The sequence below is a fragment of the Limulus polyphemus genome, unplaced genomic scaffold (assembly GCF_000517525.1).
Source record: "Limulus polyphemus unplaced genomic scaffold, Limulus_polyphemus-2.1.2 Scaffold2015, whole genome shotgun sequence".
NCBI classification, from domain to species: Eukaryota; Metazoa; Arthropoda; class Merostomata; order Xiphosura; family Limulidae; genus Limulus; species Limulus polyphemus.
Window position 1 is genome coordinate 30010 of NW_013667625.1, and position 7862 is coordinate 37871.

Sequence of the window (7862 nt, forward strand, 5' to 3'; positions counted from 1 at the left end):
CAATAAATTACTTAAATTTGCAGATGATATTAAGGTCTTGGGTGTTGCTAGCTGTGAAGAGGTTCCTGTTGATTTGCAAAAGGATTTAGATCATTTAGTGAGTTGGACAAATAAATGACAAATGGATTTTAATTACAAAAAATGCAAGATAATGCATGTGGGTTATCATAATTTGAATTATAAGTATAATTTGGATGGGAATAACCTTAATAGTGTCATGAAACAAATGGATCTTGGTGTAATAGTTGATCAGTCTCTTAAGCCATCCAAGCAGTGTGCTGTTGCTAGTGGTAGGTCGAATAGGGTTTTAGGTTATATCTACAGAAATATTGAATACAAATCTAAAGAGGTTGTAATCTCACTGTATAGGTCACTGGTTAAGCCACATTTGGAGTATTGTGTTCAATCTTGGGCTCCTTACCTTAGGAAGGACATTGAATTGTTGGAAAGGGTTCAGAGAATGGTGCCTGGGATGGAGGTGTTGTCATACGAGGGTAAGTTAAGATCTCTCAAATTGTTTTCTCTTGAAAAAAAGAAGAGTTAGACGGGATCTGATTGGGATGTTTAAGGTTGTCAAGGGAATTGATAGTGTTGATGCATCATCTTTTTTCATATTTAACAGTAAGAATTGGAGGACTAGGGGACACAAATGTAAATTTTGGCAGGTTAGGAGTCATCTTCAACTAAGACAGTTTTATTTTTCTAACAGGGTTGTTGGCCTTTGGAATGGGTTACTGTCGGATGTTGTAGACAAAGTAAATTTAAGTGAGTTTAAGAGAAAGCTTGATAAGTATATGAATGATAAGGGCTGGCTTTAAGATTTTTTTTAGTTTATTTATTAATAGTTTTAGTTTAGTTTAGAGGATGGGACAGCCAAGATGGACCAATAGGTCCCATGTTGTCTCAAAACATTATGTTATGTTAAAGGCATAGACCCACAAGCAACTTGGTGCACCATAAGTAATTTAGAAAAATAGTTTCAGTGTATTGTCCTATGTAGTAGTAAACAATATAAAAGTGAATTAAGCCTTTTTTCAAAATGGTGTACAGTGTGACATGTCAGTATATAATACTGGAAGTCTTTTTTTTTTGTTACAGTATTCTAGAAAGTACACTAACAAAAATTTAATTAACTGAAGGAAGGGTCAGTGAAAAAAGTTGTACATTATCAAAATTTTTAAGAAAAAATATATAATTCTGAATACTTGAATAAATTCCATTACATCTCTAAAAAGCTTAATTCAAGAAAAACAAGAGTTTTCATAATGTTAGAAACGTAAATATTTTTATAAACCACTGGATCTATAGTGATTAAATATTTAGAAGTTAAAAATTAGTTTTATCCAAGTTTCCATATCATAAGAATATTAAATCCAATGAATTATAACTGCAATGGTTTTCTATATATGCTAGGCAAGTATAACTGCTAGTTCCTGCGGAAGGCTATTAGGCCTGCAGCCTTTTCTGAAATTGTCTGACAGTTCTACAACAACCTACTCATACTTGACATTCAATAATGTTCACCATCCTTGAGAATAAGGATTTTAATGATATTTTAGTTAAAAAATGAGCTATTATCACAGCATTACATCACATAGTAGATTTTATTGAAGTATTTCTCTCTAGACACAGTTATCAATGAACGTGCCTCGCTTTTCTGTTGCAACACTCATGAGATATTCAATAAAGAAAAAAAAATTTTTTTTTAAGTTGTTTTGTTGCTCAGGTATAAAAATACTGCCTATTTATGAAAAATGTTACTCAGTTATGATTGGTGCGGTCATGTCCGAGATCCGATTTGTGGATGTATACATCGCAAGCTCCATTATAATAATGTATTGTTAGAGTGTAAATATTTCTCTGCAATTTTTTGTACTTGTTGACTTTGGTAGTTTTATCAGGGATGTAATGTTTATATGAATATCTCATGTCAAGGATAAGGTTGTGTTATGTCTTCACCCAACACAATTTATTTCTTTTACTTTCAAGGATGAATGTGTCTATTATGTTTTGCACATAAAAATTTGGACGACCTCTAATATTTTAAGAATTTTTTTACCCGAAGTATATATACTGAAAATGAAGGAATTTCACTACAAAAGACTCCAAGCATTAAGACTAAAATAATAATATATTTTGGAACTAGAACTTTTGTAAAATTTCTCCATGTGGCACCTTCTTTTGACAACTTATGCAAATTTTGTTTTAGGACATTTTTGCAAAGAGATTTTATGGAAATTTCACGTTAGGTTTCAAAGCACATATTTAGATATTACTGTTGTGAATGTATCTACCTGTAATTGAAATTAATTCAGATAAGTACAATAAACTTTATTAACTTTTGCAAATATGTGTTTAAAATATTTTAATATTTATGATGGCAGCTGGATCAGATCATTTGCTAGAATAAAATATACATGTAGCTCCAATCAAAATTAACATATATTTTGCTGTTATGCTTTTCCCGATAGTAAAAGTGATATAACAGGAAAGTTTTTGGTATCTACATAATCTGCCATTCATTTTGAAAGATAAATGTATTTTTAGGCTAATTGTCATGGAAGATATCTTGATTAACATTAAGTAAGAAGAAGAAGATAGAGAAAATTCCTATTACTTTTTCATTAACAGTTCAGCATTTATTTGGTGATATAATTTACTCACTTGCCTTAATATATATATAGAAATAATGTGGAGAACATATTCATACTTAATTGGGTTAAGTGTATTTAATGGGCAAATCCAGAGTTGTAATTGTTCTGAGAATGGCTTTGACAAAGTGGGTTGTGCTATAACAGCAAATCATTTATGGGCTGTATAGAAGATTGCTTATGACTCATTCTAACTTAGCAATAAATTAATTTCTCAACATTACAAAGGTCTCACTCAGCATGAAAATTTTAACATTCACCACAAAACTACAAGCAGGTTGATGCAGTTCATAAAAGATCCAGCACTGTTAAAGAGTTGATGCAGTTCATAAAAGATCCAGCACTGTTAAAGAGTTGTAATTGATTCTGAAGTTCTGCTTTCACATTGCAAAAAATCACTATAACCAATTTAGTTTCAGTATTTTTTTTACATTTAGTGTGAAAAAACAATTCTTACACCTTTCACTCAATCTGTAAAATTACCATTTTGTGTTAGTAAGGTGCTTATACAATGATAAAACAAATGTTTTTCTACATTGTATTAAAAAGATATTTATGTAACATTAAATATACAATTTCGTTCATTTTGAAGCAAAAAACATTGCATCTATCGACTCTTAGGTATCACTGATTGCAAGTTATAAGTTGGATATCCAGAACAGGGAGTCATTTACCTGAAACCATAGCATTACATGGAAATTTCACTTAGGAAATTCTGTCCAGAAAAGTTTCATGAAACTTGCCAGTTGTGAAAAATGAATTTTTCCAATGTTTTAACTAATGTAAAGTTTTGAGCAGGCTGATGTTTGGTCGAGGTTGAACATTTTAGCAATGTATATTTGAAAAAAAAATCTGGTTTCACTTTCTGGTGATTTTGTTAATTATCAGTTAATATCATAAATAATATTCAATGTTAAACTGGTACAAAATTAGAAAACATCCTGAGGATGACGTTGTAACATCGAAACATGTAGAGTTGTCAACTTTTTGAAGGCCATAGATAGGCCTCAATAAAATGTTTTTAATTGTGTACCAGTTTAACGTTGAATATTATTTATTATTTTAACTTTACACACAAGTGCCAAAATACTATAATTATCAGTTAATATTTCTAATCACTTTTGAGTTTTACCGCATGAAGTTAAAATATTTTAAGTTTCTGTTGATTGAAAGTTAATATCATATTTGTGTAATTAATGTTTTTTGTCTCAAGAGATGTCATCTGTTTGGAGCCAAAATTAAATTAAAAACTTGACATTTGGTATGATGACATATCCTACAATGAAATGATGCAACTCAAGTTGAATCTTGTGCTCTCTCTCTCTATGAAGGCTTTAAAACCATTCTCTACATAAAGGTTGTAGTATGGTTCTAGATGGATAGAGAGAGATTTGATTTTGTAGTATTCTCCGATTTACCTTGGAGTAATTGGGGAGGAACCACCGAATGACAATAAGCTCACCAGAAAACATTTTATGGAGCAAAATCTGAATTTTCTTAACCTCAGCAGAGCCTGAAGTAAATGAAGAGACTGGATACATTGTACTACACACACACTGAAAGAATTTTTATTTCAACATGAACAACAACCTAATGCACGTACAAATCTGTAGGGTGTCACTTTTACTATGGGGTTGTTAGTATGTCTAAAGTAGCATGGCCTAGTGGTTAGGGTGCTTCACTCTTAATCTGCGGATCGCGGGTTTGAATCCCCTTTACCGGACATGCTCACCCTTTCAGCCGAGAAGCCATTATAATGCTATGGTCAGATCTGTTCATTGGTAAAAAGAGTAGCCCAGGAGTTGGCAATGAGTGGTCTTAACTAGCTGCCTTCCCTCTAGTCTCTCACTCCCTAACTAGGGAAGGCTAGACCTCGTGTATCTTTGTGTGAAATTCAAAACAAACTAATTTAAAATTATCAGAAAACTTGGCATTTTATATAATAATAACAGCAATACCATTTTTTGCAAGGCCCAGGTGCTACCCATGAATCACAGTGACTCTCACTCCAAAGTAAGGGATGTTGTAATTTTGAGATATCACCTGATTTAATCATTTTGATGAGTACTCCTGTTTGTTTATTTTTGAAATACAGACATAATTCGCACACTAGCAAGAACCATTTGGCCTTCAAGGCCCTTTTTATCCACCCTCGAGAAAAAGTGAAAATATAAACCCATCATTTGTTTTTCAGAAAATTATTGATTCCTCTTTTAAACTACTCATGAAAACTCATTCCATCCTTGGAAACACCTGGTATCTTACTGATAAGTCTGAAGGATTTTCCATCCTTGGAAACACCTGGTATCTTACTGATAAGTCTGAAGGATTTTCCATCCTTGGAAACACCTGGTATCTTACTGATAAGTCTGAAGGATTTTCCATCCTTGGAAACACCTGGTATCTTATTGATAAGTCTGAAGGCTTTTCCATCCTTGGAAACACCTGGTAAGCCTTCAGACTTATCAGTAAGATACCAGGTGTTTCCAAGGATGGAAAAGCCTTCAGACTTATCAGTAAGATACCAGGTGTTTCCAAGGATGGAAAATCCTTCAGACCTATCAGTAAGATACCAGGTGTTTCCAAGGATGGAAAAGCCTTCAGACTTATCAGTAAGACATTAACTTAAAAATCTGGATTTGATACCCAATAAAAACAAATTAAAAAAAAACATTCCTGGAATCATCTTAATAGAGCAACCCTCGATCCATTTCCAAAAATTGGAAAAAATCGTTTCTTAGATAAGGAGACAAATTCTTTGCAAAGTATTCCAAATAAGGTTTGACAAGTGATTTGTATAAAGAGATAATTACTCCATTTGCTTGTAATCATTATGTCTATAAGTTAACCCTAATATTCTATTAGTTTGTCTACAGGTGACAGACAGAGAATGCATGGAAGGCTTGAGTGACTTTTTCACAACAAACCAAGATCCTTTTTTTTTTTCAGTCATGCTATTGAGTGGGTTTCCTGATGTGACCCAACTTATGATAAAGGTATTATCTGGCACTCCCTGTAAGTTCATTATCCAAATAAACGATTAATTCAATATATTTTATAATACCTCAACATCCTCAGTACATCTAAATATATCATATGTCATCAGCAAATGTTACTATTATTATAATATCATTAATATAAATAAGAACTATGAAAACATGTGGCACGATACTCTGAACATTGCCAAGAAATAAGTTTTCTACTTGATAATTATGTGGTATAGATCATCAAAGTTAGCAATTGTGTTCAACTTCCTCTGAAATCATACGGACGATAATAAATAGCATTATGCTTAAGAGATGGCGCCACAAATGCTAACTTTACTTTCTATTGTACCGTTATGTTTCATAAGTTATGATCCGTGCAAAGCAATATCGTAATACATGTAATGTTTTTAGTTTCTGTTTTTCATCAAGGCTTCTCGTGCATATGTTTTTTTCAATATTCAACAAATTCTACTTTATTCTACAAATTCTGGTTGTATGGTAAAGTTCTTGGCTTTTATCGATAGATTGTGGAGCTACGAGATGTAAACAGTGCAGATAGAAAATGCTGAAGTTTTGCTGACACAAACAGGGCAGTTCTTCCACACTGGCAATTCTCTTTTAATGCTTTAATTTTTTTTTTTTTGAATTGTTATATTTGATAATTATTATCAATGATTGAAGTCCGCTAGTTAGGATGAGAAAAGTGTTCTTTCTTTGTTGTTACACAATGGGCTATCTAAGTAGTGCTCATCACGAGATATAACCCTGACTCTTAGTGCTGTAAGCCCTCAAGCGTACTATTAAGTCACTATGGAACAAAGAAATTAGATAGATTTAAGTTGGAAGAAATGTGAAAAAAGGCTAACTGAAACATTTAGACGTAGGAAAAAGTACAGAATACTTTGTTATCTTCTGAGTTTCAGACATTTAAACTTACTCAGATATTAAATTGAGTGAAAATTTCCAAACCTTTTTGTCTACCATATGCTTTATCACCTTTTTTTGGAAGACAAAAAAACAGAACAACTATATATGTTGTTTTCACTTTGCGATTATTTTATTTTCAAGCCGGACATGTATTAGTGATTTGGGTGTCGGGCTTCGTTATTGAAGGTCCAATGTTCGAACCGTGATATACCGTTAAACACGCTCTATACCCTTCAGCTCTGGGGTGGGGGAGATTATACAAAGAATAGCGGCGAATACTGCTGACTGGCTCTCCCTATTGTCTGTAGTTTTAAATTAGAAATAGCTTTAAAAGTCTGTGACGTGGTCATTTAGCTCGTGTTGACTAAGATACTGCTTAGGTTAAAAATATTTTTCACTTCTCACTTGCGGCATTTCATAAATAAGTGTAGTGTGACTATTAAAATAATTAATAATGTCTTATTACGACTTATAGATCTGGATGTTTCAGACTCCATTAAAAATGTAGTTTACGTTTGAGTCACTTAATAGTGAAGTAAGTATCAGCACATATTCACTCTAATTATTTGATTGATTTATTATCAGCATCCAATTATTTAATGACAATTCAAAGCTTTTTGAACTGTTGATATTGTTTAAGTCAAAGATTCTGTATATTGTTTACTACAACTATATAAAGCAGTTATTATATATAAAAGCGAAGACAAGCTGTTTGGAAAATACAGAGTTGATCTACGATCCTCTTCTCGCAGTTTTAGAGAATGTTTAGCTTAGTAATAAAGTGCCTTTGAAAAGTGCCAGCTCCACACGTTCTCCTTTGCATGCAGTTTAGGCAGGATTCGGATCAAGAAAAGTTCTCGGCTGGCCCACACTAAAAAAAAACAACAGAAAACATATCAGTTATTATGGTATATCACGCCTTCTTCTGGCGAAGCGTGTGCTGTAGAACGGTGATTTGTATGACATTACATCAGAGAAAGATTGACAATAATATTTCACAAATCCGTTTTTATTTGTCAGATACAGGTTTCCAGGAAGAAGAATGTAACAGTACCTCAATAACACATTTTGTGTGCTAAACGCTACTGAATTAAAGTTGTTCTTTAGGATATTATATGCTTAATTACATCTATAATTAATAAACTTATTCATCTTATTTATTCTAAGTTAGAATCGTGTTTTATATGTCATATTAATTAACTAACAGTTTATAAATTTTATCACATAAAATAAAATCGTATATAATATATTGTTACGCCTCCAGTCATTAGTTAATTTTCCGTAAATTCGTTCCGAC

At 32.4% G+C, this 7862-nt stretch overlaps 1 long non-coding RNA gene across 1 annotated transcript in view; it reads right to left on the minus strand.

Moving 5' to 3' along the window:
* Positions 1-6882: 6882 nt before the first annotated feature.
* LOC106465664 overlaps positions 6883-7862 on the minus strand; it is a 23335-nt gene continuing 22355 nt past the window's right edge. The window contains exon 4 of the long non-coding RNA XR_002612036.1: positions 6883-7436. This is a non-coding gene — a long non-coding RNA (uncharacterized LOC106465664). The remainder of the gene's footprint in view (positions 7437-7862) is intronic.